This window comes from Crotalus tigris, unplaced genomic scaffold, assembly GCF_016545835.1.
Source record: "Crotalus tigris isolate CLP2741 ecotype Arizona unplaced genomic scaffold, ASM1654583v1 scf7180000018944.1027768, whole genome shotgun sequence".
NCBI classification, from domain to species: Eukaryota; Metazoa; Chordata; class Lepidosauria; order Squamata; family Viperidae; genus Crotalus; species Crotalus tigris.
In genome coordinates, this window is record NW_024097288.1 from 655,568 (window position 1) to 671,782 (window position 16,215).

A 16,215-nucleotide genomic window follows, 5' to 3' on the forward strand; every position below is an offset into this window, starting at 1 on the left:
GTACTCTCCTGCGACAACTTAACTTCCCTAGCACAGCATCCAGCTATTAATGCCTTTTTAAAAGGGGCATCTAACACAAAGCCCCCAGTCATACACAGGTACCCGTCCTGGAACCTGCCTAAGGTCCTTCTAGCCTTGACATCAGCACCCTTCGAACCTCTTGAAACATGCTCACTCCATCACCTATCACTGAAGGTAGCTTTCCTTGTGGCAATTACTTCAGCAAGAAGAATCTCAGAACTAGCAGCACTGTCAGTAAGGAAGGATCTGTGTACCTTTTTCAAAGACAGGGTCGTTCTTAGACCAGACCCGACCTTCATTCCGAAGGTAAATAGCATCTTTCACAGATCTCAGGAACTTTCGCTTCCTGATTTCTGTCCAAGACCCAAACATAGACTAGAACACAGATGGCACAAGCTGGACGTGCGGAGAGCGCTGTGTTTCTACGTGAAACGCACCTCGGCTTTCCGAAAGACTGAAGCATTATTTGTGTCCTTTCAACCAGCAACTATGGGAAAGAAGGTATCTCCTTCCACCATAGGCAGGTGGATCAGAGCCTGCATAGCGCAGGCCTACGTCTCACAGGATTTGCCAGCACCCACTCAGGTGACTGCTCACTCAACTCGGAGCGCAGCTACATCTGCGGCGTGGCTAACGCAAGCTCCGGTGGAAGAGATTTGCAGGGCCGCAACCTGGTCCTCACCTTCGGTTTTTATTCGACATTACCGTTTAGACTCCCTAGCAGCAGCAGACGCGGCTTTTGGCAGAAGAGTTCTTCAACAAGTCGTATCTGCTCAGAGTTCGGTAGCCTAGACATTCCCTCCCAGGGGGACATGAGGGCTTTGGTATGTCCCATCCATTTGGACTCTACAGCCATCCTGCTGGAGAAGGGGCGTTGTCTTACCTGAACGCCTTTTCTCAGCAGGATGATGTAGAGTCCAAGCCCACCCAGAGGATAGGTCTAGGCAGGGTTATAATAAAGATATAATAAAGAGCTGCAAGGTTAATTCCAACAAAGTTTCTCGCCTAAGTCAAAACTGGGGTCACGCCCAAAGGAAGGGGTGTGGCCGAAGTTTTTACCCAGTCTGCCAGGCAGGAAGGCCGTCATAGAACCCATCCATTTGGACTCTACATCATCCTGCTGAGAAAAGGCGTTCAGGTAAGACAACGCCCCTTTCCATTAATGCTTAAAACTTCAAAATAGTTTTTTTTAGAACTGTATGAGTACTTCTGAGAGTTCTACAGGTAGATCAGTCTAAGAAATATGATATTAGTCAGGACTATTTTTATTATTTCAATGGGTGCAGAGTGTGGTGACATAGGCAGTTGTTGGAGCCCCTAAGGTGCCCCATGTTACACTACTGCTCTGCAAGCTAGTTTGCTTCTAGATACAATTCAGGGTGTTGGTTATTACCTTTAAAGCCTTGCATGGCATAGGTCAAGGTTATTTTGAGGAACAGTTTCACCTTACTGGGACTGGCTTGCTCCATCTGCATTGGCAGAGGAGATATGCTGCTGGCCCCGTTAGTCAAGGAATTGCGGTTGGTGGGGTCCAAGGGAAGGGCTTCTCTACCATGGATCCTGCCCTTTGGAACCTCTTACCCCTTGAGATGAGATTGGCTGCCACCCTTCTGACCTTCCAAAAGGGCCAGAAGATATGGCTTTGGCAGATTCTCCCCAGTTCTCCAACTGGGGAGAATCACACTGGAGGTGATGAATTAAGAGAAAATTCTACCTCCCTCCTCCGCTTATCCTGCTCCTTCTCTCTCTCTCCATCAGTTAAATATAATTATATTTTTCATTGTAATTTCCATTTTTGTTTTAGAAATATTTATCTTTTTGATGTAGTGCTTTTAATGCTTTAAGCTACTTAGAGTTGCTTTGAAAGAAAGTGGGCGGCAAATAAATTTAATAAAAAAAAAAAATAAATTGCAACAAGTCTTGCAATTCTGAACATGTTTCCCCCCCCCACTTTATTTTTCTGGGAACTAGGGAGAACTTGTCTGTGTCATTACCTCCTAGGTAAACCAGACCAAAAAAACCAACTAGATGAGTTAATTCCACTTTATTGTCAGGCTACATTAACAGAATCTTGTAAGTCTGAAAGTACATACATCTCACTGTCACTTTGAACTGCTTGGTCCCTTTCTAAGTTTGCTTCTCTGACTGTTAAGCCATTGGGGGCTCCTGCCTCTCTTTCCTGATTGTTTCCTAGGCAGCATCTATTCCCCTCTTTCCCCAAGAAAGTTCCAGACAGTCTGAGGCATTTTTTCAAATTATTTTCTTGGCTTGCTTATCTGACTATTGTCTTAGTAGCAACTCTTCCTCATGCCTCTCAAGGTCATCTCCTATTCCCTCTGCAACTTCTCATTGAGAAAGACTTGACTGTAGAAAATCTATAGCTCAATGAAGTCCTACCAAATATATATTCCCTTACCAGTGAAGAAGAATTTCTTTGTGAATTGTACCATATCATATTCTGTTAACTATAAGATTCTGCTCTAACCATGATAGTTGAAAAGTGTAACGTTCAGATCAATTGTGTGGATGGGTTTCTTCATGAAAAGCAGAATCTTTTTTCTTCAAAGTGTACTCCCATACTCCCAGTTATAGACTTACAGTACTTTATGAGTGGTGTTAATGTGGATTTATTCTGACCTGCTAATGACCCCTCTAGTCAACGCCTTCCTTCTGAAGCTCTGATATGTTCTTAAGAAAAGTATACCATGGGAACTGGATAGTTGTTTATGGAAAGTATGGCTTGCTGAAGGAGTCCTGGGGAACAATCTAACTCATATCCTTTACTAAGACAAATATTGGTTTATTGGAATAATTGATTGCCCAATTCAGGCATTTTGAAGGCTATGAACCAATGACACCAAACCTTGTTTCTAGAAACCAGCAGCCCTGAAATAACATATTTGGTTTCCACACTGCTTCCCTCAAGGACTATTGCTCATCTGGGTTACACAGAATATTTCCTTACATAATCACTTACATCATAATTAAACTAACATGAAATTGTCTTGATTCATTAAAACAGACATGTCAAATTTGTGATGTCACGTGACATTGCACAACGTATCGGAGCTTTTCCCCCATTGCTGGCAATGGGGTGGGCGCGGTTTCCTGGTGATGTGTCCAATCCGTGGGCCGCCAGTTTGACACCTCTGCATTAAAAGATCTCGACTACAGAAATGTTTTTTTTAATTAAAAGTTTTAAAGATTTTATACAATATATATCCCAAATCCCTCCCACCCCTCCCCCACTTCCCAGAGCTGATTACAGGGTTACAAATAAACAATCATAATCTAACTAACATTACCTAACTATACAAACAGTCAAATCCATAACATGCTTTAACTCCTTTTCAAAGTAAATATTAACAAATTAAATACGAAAATAATAATATAATTAAACCATAAAACTAAGAGTAATATACATTCTACCATATTAAACTATTAGTAATAATCTGAAATTTACTCATAAGCTAGATAATACTTTTTAGTCTCATATTTATTCTGAATATAATCTATCCATCTTCTCCAAACCGCAATATATCTTTCTTGTGAGTAGTCCTTCAAATAAGCGGAAATTTTTGCCATTTCTGCTAAGTTAGACACCTTGAGTATCCATTCTTCCATAGTAGGCAAAGAATCTTTCTTCCAATATTGCCTCACCAATAATCTTGCAGCTGTTATAAGATTCAACATCAAATTAATCTCTTTAACATCAAAATCTACAATAACACCTAACAAAAATCATTGTGACGTAAACTTTATCTTTCTCTTAAAAATCTTTTGAATGTTCCACCAAATCTTAATCCAAAAAGCTTTTATATTTCTACATGTCCACAAATATGAAAATAAGTTGCATCTAAGCTTCCACATCTCCAACATTTGGGCTGTAAATTAGGATACATACAGGATAACTTTTGAGGATCCAGATGCCACCTATAAAACATTTTATAAAAATTTTCTCTTAAATTTTGAGTAAATTTTACATTTCTAACCCAAATTGTCTCCCATGTGTCCAATAGAATCGTCTCTTGAATATTTTGTGCCCATTTTACCATACAATCTTTAACTAACTCCGTTTCAGAATCCAATTCTATTAAAACATTATAAATTCTCTTTATATGGGCTCAAGTTTGATCTTTAATCTGTTTTACCAAATTCACGTCATCTAAAGTAATACCAACCTTTTGATCTAAACTCCACCTGACTAACAATTGATTATACTGAAACCAAGAGTGTACAATATTTTCTTGCTTCAACTCAGCTAAAGATTTTAATTGCCAATCCTTCCCTACCAAACAAAGTAATTCCTTATAAGAAATCCTAGCCATAGTCACACCCCTAGAAACCCCCTCTATCACGTGTCCAGGAATCCCCCAAATTGGAATTTTATAGTTTAACTTATAATAATACTTCTTCCAGACACGTAATAAAGAGGTTCTTAAAATATGAGATTTAAAAACCCGATCTACTTTTTTTTTAATTGAAAGTTTTTTAAATTTTACAAAACAAATCCCCTCCCCAAACCCCCCCACCCTCCCATACCCTCCCCCACCTCCCCAAACCTCCCAAACCCTCCCCCAACCTTCCCAGAGCTGAGTACAGGCTTAATTAAAATTTTTCAGAAAAAGAAAAAAAAACTTAAAACACATATAAATCCTAAACAAATCTAAATACATTAAATTAAATAGGTTATCTTCTCTAAAAAATAATAATTGCAATCATTAAACACATTATAACATACTCTAAACATTTTCTAGTATCATACTTATATTATTATCCATCATTCTGTATAAACTCCCTCCAAAACACAAATTTAAACATTATTTTCTTTGAATATCTATACCTACAATATAAAATCTAATCTCTCCCTCTTTCTTTATCCTAGAACACAAAAATAAACATATAAACCTTCATTATACCATTAAAACTAAATACTCTTTGAATACTTAAACTAAATACTTAAACTTAAACTTCTTATCTAAGATTTTCATTCAATCTCCATAATCTTCTCTCCTATCAAAAAAAAACTTAAAAGACATATAAATCCTAAACAAATCTAGGTACATTTAATTAAACAAGTTATCTTCTCTTAAAAATAATAATAATAATAATAATAATAATAATAATAATAATAAAAACCCCAATCATTAAACACATTATAATATACTCTGAACCTTTTCATATCATACTTATGTTATTATCCATCATTCTTTATAAACTCCCTCCAAAACACAAATTTGAACATTACTTAAAACATTAGAATTCCCTTATACACATTTAAATCTTTACCAATAACAAATTCCATCCACAATAAACACATTCCTTATCAGTCTCTCTTGTCCATAAACCATTAAAATTCCCTTATACACATTTAAATCTTTACCAATAACAAATTCCATCCACAATAAACACATTCCTTATCAGTCTCTCTTGTCCATAAACCTCAAAAGAAGTGCTTTGAAAACTGCCCTTAAAGCTAACTCCAAAAAGTTTGTAAATCTTGCTTCTCCCACAGACTCAGTACTCTTTTGAATACTTAAACTAAGTACTTAAACTTAAACTTCTTATCTAGAATTTTCATTCGATCTCCATCCTTGTCAGTCTCTCTTATCCATAAATCTCGAAAGAAGTGCTTTGAAATCTGCCCTTAAAGGTAGCTCCAAAAAGTTTATAAATCCTGCTTCTCCCACAGACTCAGGAGCCAATACTTGTGAGGCTTCCTTAAACTCCTTCTTCTGTTGCTCTTTTTCTTTACGATTATATGTTGCACGAGTTGTCCTCTGCTCCTTCATCTCGACTTGTTGAGACCCCTCAAACTGAGATTTCCCATTCATTAATATAGGCTCTTCAGACTGCAATTCTACCCTTAAAGGTTGCTCCCAAAAATTTATAAATCCTACTTCTCCCACAGATTCAGAAACCAATAGTTGTGAGGCTTCCTTAACCTTCTTCTGTTGCTCCTTTTCTTTACAATTATATGTTGCACAGATTATCCTCTGCTCCTCCATCTCGACTTGTTGAGGCCCCTCAAACTGAGGTTTCCCAATTTTCATAAGTATAGGCTCTTCAGACTGCAATTCTAGCTTCTTTTCTTCCAAAGCTTTAAACTTAATAGATGGCGATGAACATACCCCCAGGACCGAAGTATAAAAGTCTTTTGCTTGAGAAACAGTATTAAGTCTATAACATATCCCCAGGTAATTCACCACCATTCCAATCGGAACATCCCATCTGAACAAGATTCGTCTCTTTTTAAGTTCATCTGCTAAAAAAGCAAACTCCTTTCTTCTTCTTAAAATTTTAGATGGGATCTCCTTTAGAATTATAACATCTTGTGAAGCAATTTGAAATCTCTTCTTATAAAAAGCTTGTATAATTTCGTTGCGCAGAGATCTTTTCCCGAAGTAAATTACCACATCTCTTGGCAAATTCTTTTGCACTGCCACCACAGAGTTAACTCTAAATAATTTTTCAATTTCACTAAGTATTTCCTCTTTTTCTTTATTCAAAATCACAGCAAAGTCCTTTGCAACCATCTCTCTCAGATCTCCTTGCACAGACTCTCCCAAACCTCTGATTCTTAAGGCATATTCCATTTGTCTATATTGAAGCATAAGAATCTCATTTTCCATTTCTTTTTCCATGCTTTCAAATTTTCCCTCCATCAATTCCACTTTTTCATCTACCTCTTCTACACGAGAGTTCAGCTTTTCAAGAACAGAGGCAACTCCTTTTAGAGCCAAAACTATCTCTTGCCTCAAAATCTTATTATTTTCCTCTAAAATCTCTTTCATTTCTGCCCTAATTTGAGATATAACATTTCCCATCATATCTTGCAAATCCTTCACAATTATTGGCTGTACCAAGGAAGAGGGTGAAGCTATTGATTTAGGTTGTTGCACTGATGATAACACCGAAGAAGAAACCACCTTAGGAGCTGTAGGAATTACTGGACGCTTTGGAGCCATCTTAAAAAAAATCTTTACTCCTTCTTAAAAATTACAAAAATTAAGCAAAAGAAAAAGAGAGATTAAGTCCAAAAAAATTCAAAAAATCCTTCAAAAGGAGATCATTATAACAAAAAAATACTGAACGCTTTGGAGCCATCTTAGAAAAATCTTTACTCCTTCTTAAAAGTTACAAAAATTAAACAAAAGAAAAAGAGAGATTAACTCCAAAAAATCAAAAAATCCTTCAAAAGGAGATCATTATAATAAAAAGAAAGGAGTTAAAAAAAGAAAAGGGAAGAAGAAAAAAATAATTAAATAGAAAAAATCCATTCCATTTTTTTAAAAGTACAAAAAGCAAAACAAAGAAGTTAAACAAAAATAATAATGCTTCTAAAATCCAAACCCAACATCAAAATCAAATCCACATTCCGTTCCAATCATTAAAAAAAAAGGAAAAGGATAAAAAAAACACCAAAAGCCTGCCGATCGCCATTCTACCTTCCCAAAAAAACCCCAAAAAACGAAAGGCTTGCCGATCGCCATTTTACTTTCCCTTTCAACAAAAGGAAAAAAATAAAAAGAAGGAATATAAAAGTAAAAGTAAATCTTTAAACTTAAAATCCAAATAAAATCAAAGAAAGCAAAAGCTAAATCCTCTACTCAGCTCTGTCCGCCTCTAAAAAAACCTCACCAGATCACTTTAATCGCGGAGGTGGTTGCAGCGGCTGGTTTTGTCCCTAGGGACAAAAGCAGCTGGGAAGCGGAGACAGTCTGAACTCCGTGGCAGCACTCCTCTCACCCCCCCAAAAAAGCCTTGGGGGTGCATGAGAGTGGCTCTACCACTATTCAGACAACCCTCTTCCCCCCCCTTTGCCCGGGAGGGGGATTTTGAACCGCTGAACAGCTGATGGCTGCTGTTCATAGCGATTCAAACACTTACCCAGGAGGACGGCTACAAAGTAGCCGCCATCGCGCGCGCAGATCCACCGGAAGTCATCCCCGATCTACTTTTTTATTATAAATTAAATATGCATGCCATCCATATAATAAATCCCATCCTTCAAGAAGGAGTATATTTTTATTTGTTAAGTTAAGCCAATCACTAATCAATGTTAAAGCCACCGCATCATAATACACTTTTAAATTAGGCACCTTAAGTGGACTACAGAAATGTTTATATTGGTTTGTCTAGTATCTGTTGCTCATTATCTGAGCTTTCGTATACTGTTCAGGTACTAGCTCAGGTACTCAGATACTCAGGTACTTATGGCTCAGGTACTAGCCTTTACACAAAGCAGAATTATGGTAGAACTGAACCTGTGAATTTTGACTACAGATGTAGGATATTTTTACAGAATTCAAAATAACAAAATAAATGGAGGAATCAAAAAGAGTGAAAGGTAAATTAAGATTGAAAAATCCTGGTAGAACACAGTGTGTGATTTAAAAAAAACTTGGTAAGGTGTTCACCGCTACAGAGATGGCTGACTGAGGTCAAGGCGGGACAAGTTGTACTTTCTGAGGAATGTGGAATAACTACTTAAAAATGCAGTAACTTTACTCCAAAGACTAGAAAGCCAAAAGAGAAGATGCCTTGTAAAATTTACATTGTTTTATAAGGAAATGTAATTCAGAAAACACTATTTGTAGTCTGATTTTTTTCCTATTCCTAGGAATTTCATCTTATAATTTCCTTAATACCCAACATCTTTTGTCACCTTGCATGCTGAAGTAATGATCAGTATTGTTTTTAGCTGAACTCTACTCAATTGGTATACATTGGAATTACCCTGATGGTAAGATTTTGGCACAATCAGAATCTGTTTCCTCTGTTAAAACCAGAATTGTTTTATTGGATCTTGATTCAAGAATACAATTTTGCATTTAATTGAACATTTTATTTAATGAATGTTAGTAAGCAGATTTGTTCAGCAATTCTTTTTTACAAAATAAAAGAGGCTTGGGGCATGTGTTATAAGGTATCTATTTTTCAACAAATTAGTAAAAATGTTTTGTGTTTATTACAAAGTTATTTTAGCTGAAGATACAACGAGAAGTTATATAAATAGAACAGAGAAATTATGAAAGTGAAGTAATTGCATTAGCCAAGGAAGTCTTCAATTATCATCTGTGTGCAAGGACAGTCTTAAATTGTTAACATAACAAGCCCCCATGGTCTGGTGCTCACACTTTATCCTATAAACTATTTATCCCCTGTAAGCCATTTATTTGTCTCCCTACCTTCTTTCTGTGTCAAAGCTGCTAAATCCAAACACTGCCTAAGATTGTTGAATGGCTGCTGCTCCCTGTGACATTTGTATCATGTATATTCTCCAGCACTGGAGATGGACAATCCACCAATGGGTTTAGACTGTATTCCTGCCCAATCAGATCAGGTCAGCCAAAGTTGCCACGCCCATCCTGGACCACGAGATCCCAGTCTTGACTGATCTTGCCCACTGGACAGACGTGCAAGTTTGGCTCTTAGGCAAGTACAGTCTCCATTGGTGGATTTTCCTTTTTCCCAGCAGCCAGCATGGCTGGCTTAGGAATTCTGGGAGTTGAAGTCCACGAGTCATAAAAGAGCCAAGGTTGCCTACCCCTGGACTAGGGGGTGATATGATAGCAGTGTTACAATATCTCAGGAGTTGCCACATAGAAGAGGGAGTCAAGCTATTCTCCAAAGCACCGGAAGTCAGAACAAGAAGCAACGGATGGAAACTAATCAAAGAGAGAAGCAATCTAGAACTAAGGAGAAATTTCCTGACAGCTAGAACAATTAATGAGTGGAACAACCTACCTCAAGAAGTTTTGTATGCTCCAACACTGGAAGTTTTTAAGAAGAGACTAGACAACCATTTGTCCGAAGTGGTATAGGGTTTCCTGCCTGAGCAGGGGGTTGGACTAGAAGCCTCCAAGGTCCTTCCAACTCTATTGTTCTGTTATTATCTTTGCTTTCAGAGAATCCTATGAGAAAATAGTTCACAAGCTAATGATGATCAGCATATTTAAATGTGTCAGCATTTGACTATATCTAGTTTTTGTCTTCTTTCTAGATAGCTTACAAGTGAATACTTTGTTTCTCAGAATATCTGCTGTATAGATTGCGCTTCTCATATTGCTTTGTTAAAAGTGATTAGAATAGTGATTGGCTTAATTGCCATTTCTCCAAGGTATGATTGCCAAAATTGGAATGTCCACTAAGTGTGCATACATATGTGCATCTTCCCCTCTTGGAATAGATGGATATTATTGTAAATGCCCAGCATGACCAATAAATTGTTGTTTGCTCCCCTAATCTTATTTCATTCTCCATTGTAGTATGGTATCAGGTATCCATTTCCTTCTTGAATAGTGTTGAAATACTTCAAGTTTCAGATATCTTAATTGGCAGAATAGTTTGGCATGTGGATCACTTTTTAGTTGACACTGGTTTCTGATTTTAAGATAGTATGAAGAAAAACAAAATTTGTCCAATGGAAAAAATAGTATGATGTGTTATTACAGAAATTTAATAATGATTTGCAGCATCTCTCAGATCCTTTTGGCTAGCCTAACAATGAGGTTTTTCTTCAAGCGTAGGCTTCATTCAAACACATATATTGTATCTAATTATTTCTTTATGAACACAGAAACATAAAAAGATAGTGTAGCATTGCTTGCCATTTAAAAATCTGCTGTTTTTCATTTTGTTAATGCCATAATTTCAAAATAATTTGAAAGATGATAGCTTTGCTCACTGAATATAGGAAAAATTTGTCCTGTTTTTATATCTGGGATGCATAAAGTCTATACTCTTTAGATACATAAATTGTTTAGCCCAGATTTGCAATGTGTGAACAAATTACTTGATTAAACTTACAAATATATTGTTAATACAATAAAATATCTTCCACTGGAAATAAAAAGAATATTGCAAGTGGAGGCATATGCATAGTTGTTTTTATTACAGTATATAGTAATGCCTCTAAGAAACCATCTGCTTGAGAATGGCACTTCAAGAGAGAAAAAAATTCTTCCTGCTGTTTCTGCACCTGCTCAGGTATAATTTTACTGTAAAGTATCTTCAGCTTACATTTTCAGGTCAGATACTTACCTGAAACGGGCTGTTTCTTAGTACTTATCTTTTATGCACAAAAGAATCCTCATAGTAAAATACACTTTAATACTTGTATGTTAATACGTATATGTACAATTATTGCTATCCTAAACTTAATAGCCATTCTTGTCTGAATTTCTCCTTAGGAAGAAAAGGAATTCTATGATGTTAGAGATGGTGCAGATTGATAATTAGCATTATCTTGAGGGGAAAAAATCCACTTTGTATGGTAATGCTTACTATATTTAAAAGGGTTAAAGGTTTCTTAATGCATTTCTTATGCTTTGGTATTTAAATTTTAGTTTCTTCAGAATGCTTGGTTTTCTTTAAAAAATAGAATTAAATAATGCATATTTTTGATTTCTACATGGCATAAATCAAGTGTCATGTGTGAGTGACTGTGGGGGAAGGAGCTGTGTTGCAGTTAGGATTATTTTATGGAAGATAATTTTGGACTGGAGGTATATGCTCTGGATTGGATATAGACTGAATTAAAATTGGATTCATTGAATTCATTACGATTGGTCATGATATTTCATCACTTTCAATTGTCAGAAAATATATGATATTTATCTTTTTATATCTTTATGTTATTCATATTTAATAAAATGCATAGTCTTCTATGATGGAAATTAAGCAACAACATATCCTGGAAGAAAGAAATGACAGACAGCTTTTGTATTGCTATCAAGAAAATGTCCACTTCCACACAATCATCACATAATCATCAGGAGTTGTGTTTCAGTCAGGAGAATCTTTATCTTTTTAATCTTATATATCAAATGGGAAAACCATTTGCAGGTACTCACTTTTGTTGACTTGATATTTTATTACGATATTAATCCAAAATGTGACCTAGATACCTAGCACGCCTATAAAAAGAGAAACGTTTCAGATTAAACATGCATTATGTGGAATTAAGCAACCAGTTCAATAAAAATGCTATAAAAATAAAAGTTAAAAAAATCAGTTGCGTTTATTATACTTTCTATTGCTTCATTTTTGGGTGATAATTATAGTTATCTAATTTTGCTTTTTATTATTGCTGGCGCTTTAAATTGTTGTTAGTTGCCAAGTATGGATATGGGTATGGATATAAGTCTTTTGAATAAATAAATTTGAACTTGTGGTAGCTGCATGTATCACATAGCCCCAACTCCCTCCAGAATCATATTCTACATATGAATTAAACTGCTCTAATATTCTTTATGATACTTTCTTTTTATATAATCTTACAAGAGTTTCAGCATCACAAAGCTTGCATAGTTGGACATAACATTTATTGTTGCATTCAATAATGCCACTTTATCTGCAATGCAGATATCTTTTGAAATAATAACAGGAGAAAATATTAAGCTATTGTTCACCATTATAAGAATGAGCTGAAGCAAAGCAAGTTTCTGAGAAAAAGATTGAAAACATTACATTTTAAATTAATTATACTTTAGTGCAGGGGCAGGCTACCTGCTGTCCTTAGTTTAATTTGTTAAGAACTTGGCCTAATTTCATAAGGTCTGTGCAAGCAGGTTAATTCAGACCACTGGCAACAGTTGTTTCTTCTATGCAACATGCTACTTGGGAGTGACAAAACAGTGTTAGGAAGAGAAACAGAATGCAGATGACAGCTTTAAAAGAGAAGGAAACAGGTGGCATGAACTATGCTGTAGTGAGCATTTCTTTGTGAAAGGATGAAAACATTCTTTAAAGAGGCATTGGTATGTTTCCTATATTAAGAAGCTAGTCTCAGACCTAGATGATCATTACCCTGCCTACATATATCATTTGGGGGGAGATGATCAAAATGGTGATGGGTATTGGCTACAAATGGGTGTGAAAATTGTGGATTATCTGGAATCTTTTTAGTTAGCATTCAGCCCCAAACAGAACTGAAACTACATACTGTATAACATTTTACTGATCGGCTTATGGTAGAATTTAGACAAAGGATGTGCAACCCTCTTTGTCCTGCTAGTTATTTCTGGGCATCTTTCAATCGTGATATTTTTCTTGCAGATATCAGGTTGAAAGTAAAAAGCAGTGTTTTGTGGTGGTTCCAGATTTTTCTAATTAAGTGGTTCTTGAAAGAGGAAATAAGAGAGGGCAGGTAAGGGCTTTAGATAAATGGGAGGGGTGAAACCAATACATTGATATCATATTAAGTCTGCTCATCAATTATTTTAATACAAAACCCAAAATGCAGATAAGCCTTATACTTACTTGCAACAATGAAAGTTATGCAGCAATGTCGTATAAAGTAATTCTGCTATATCCTTAAGACATCTTTACGACATCTCTAAAGCAGAAGTGCATAACTACTATTAGGCAGAGGGATATATTGAATTTTGAGTTGTAATTGGATACCACTGACAGTAAGGCATATTCAGAACAAATGTAGCATTGGAATTAAATTATAATGTAATGTAGAAAATAATTAAATAGAAGTGGTTATTTGTATTTAATTATACAGTTGTACATTGCTCCATTGCTCCCCCAGGCTGTGGGGGAGATGGTGTTGATCCCTTCCTAGGACTTCATGGCTGTTGGACTAGATGGGAGAAAACAGCTGAACTTGAACCCTGATAGGTTGAAGTTACTGTTGATTCATTAAGATTCTGTTGCCTTCAGAGTTACTCCTTGATGGGCAAGCACTACACATCAAGGAGCAGGTTTCTTGGGGGGGGGAGGGGGGGTCCTTCATAGTTTTTGTTTCTCCAGCATGAGGATAGATAATCCACGGATGGGTTTCCTGATGTCCTTTGTACCCAGTAGACTAAGTCTGAGAGTTTGCCACGCCTCCCACTGGGCTATGCTGCCCCAGTTCCGACTAAGTCTGATACCCAGCAGGACGCGTTGGTTCCTTCTCAGATCGCAACAGGTCATACTATCCGTGTATTATCCTTCCTTCTCCTTGAGACTATTTAGTTTTGTTTTGTTTTTTCTCCAGTCTGTTATTCACTTCCCCTTAAAGCTTAAAATTCACCCCCTTCCTCTCTCCCATTGCTTTCTGAGCTATCTAAGCTCACGAGATTGCCTAGGACAGCACAGCCAAGCCGCGGCTCTGCCGATCATCTCAACTGATTGGCGGACCCATGCGGAGCTCACAACTAGCCGCTAATCAGCTGGGTTTCGACCCAAAGATTATCAGACTCCCCGGCCCGCCGCACAAACAGTGGCCACCATTTTAAGTGCCACAAATGGCATTTCGCGCCTAACAGAGACTTTGCGTAAAATCTTCTTGCTGATTTCATCTTGCAGCTCCCAAATTACCCGCTAATCAGCTGGGCTTCGGCCCGAAGATTATCAGACTCCCTGGCCCACCGCATGAACAGCGGGCGCCATTTTAAAGGCCAGAAATGGCAGTTTGCACTTGATAAGAGTTCTCCAAAAGATTCATCCTCATTATTTCAAATTACAGCACACAGGGAGAGAGACAGTGGTGCAAAAACGCATACTCCATCATAGGTACTTTAACAAGCTGCAAATTACAAATTTAGCATGCCTTTAGACAGCCTTGCTATCACCTCAAAGTTCACGGCTGCCATTTTGAGCAGTGTTTTTTTGGCACCCTTTTCTGCCACAGTTATAAACCTGACTTGACATTGCCTCTGGCAATTTTTCGGCGCCTTGGAAGTCAAACACTTCCCCAACTGTAATCCTTGCTTTGCAGCTCAGGCCTTTAATCACATCTGGTTTATCCAGCCTAATACACTGCTGCTCTAATGGACATTTTGCCTCACATAATACACTGTGATTCACAGTATTCTTCTCAGGAGCTCACACTGGTTTTACCAGTTTCTACAGTTATCAGAACAGGCCTCAGCTCCTATTCCCATTGAGATCCATTCTCAGTCTTGTACTGAAGGATCTCCAACGAAATGGCAGAAGACAAACAACCTCAGATTGCCTTGTCTGCTACCAGCTGTCCAAGTAAAAAGAGGCATAAATCCTCCAAATTGGAGGTGGCAGGGAAATTGAAAGCAAAGGCCAAAACGTTGTCTAACAAGGCTCCATCCAAAGCGGCCAAAAAGGAGGCCACCAGGAGACACCTGGCCCTAGAGAGGCAGTTTTCAAAGGCCCAAAAGGTGACTCCAAGAGAGATTCCTCTAGCTCCCACCGCTACATCCAAGGGCTCCCTCTTCGGGCCTCAACTAACAATGATGGCTCAAGTCCACAGACCATTGTCCCTGGACATAGAGTCTGAGCAGGGGCCCGTCATTCCTATGGTCCCAGATCCAAATATCAATTGGGTAGCCCCTCCAATCAGTATTCAGCCAGGGCCTTCAGCCACTTTTATACCCACTGCTGCTGGTCTCCGTCCCGAGGTTCCTCAAGCAGTATGGCCGGAACAGTGCCAATCAATGCTCATTCAGGTTTTGGCATAGAGTATTGCTTCTTTGCAGAGACCCAAACCCTCATCTTCCACTCATTTCCACTCTGAACCCCCAGAGTATGCCTACTCCATTGCCTCTGATCATTCATCTCAAGACAGGGAGTCACACTCGGATGCTGAGGAAACATGGGACCCACCTTTGTCAGAGGATGAGGAAACACATCAGGAACCCTCTCCCTTCGTGGGATTGTTTGATCCCACGTTATTTAGATCCCTTCTATCTAAGGCTACCGCAGCATCTAAGATCGCACCCGAGGAAGAGCTGCAACCCACCCCTTCTACCAATCAAACTCCGGACCCGTTATTCTCTGAACTGACCGTGACCCAAAAACACATACCATGTCCTCCATTTTTCCTTAATACCATAAAGAAACAATGGACTAGTCATCCCCTGCTCCAGGGGTCACTGATAAAAAACTCTTTATTGTGGCTCTGTCGCTGACAGATCTACTAGAGGTCCCGGTGGTAGATACATCTTTAACTCCTATCTTTTCCCCCTCCTCCATACCAGGTGATATGGCGGACGTCTTAAGGCTGGAGGAAAGAAAATCAGAGTTTTCTTTGCGCAGGTCACATCAGGTGTCTGGATGGGCAGTGAAGGCTTCCACTTCAGCATCTTTCTTTTCCAGGTCTTCCGTCATTTGGCTTCGAGAGCTTCAGGCCATGATTCCCCAGGAACAGGTACAGGCCCACCAAACCTTGGGTAAGTTGCTTGCAATGGCAGAATACACGGCGGATGCCACACTTCACACAGC

General features: G+C 38.0%; 1 protein-coding gene across 4 annotated transcripts in view; it reads left to right on the forward strand.

Annotated features, from left to right (window-relative positions):
- Positions 1-16,215, forward strand: part of LOC120314547 (amyloid beta precursor protein) — a 146,538-nt gene that overhangs the window by 12,693 nt on the left and 117,630 nt on the right. The gene's annotated exons all lie outside the window — the stretch shown is intronic.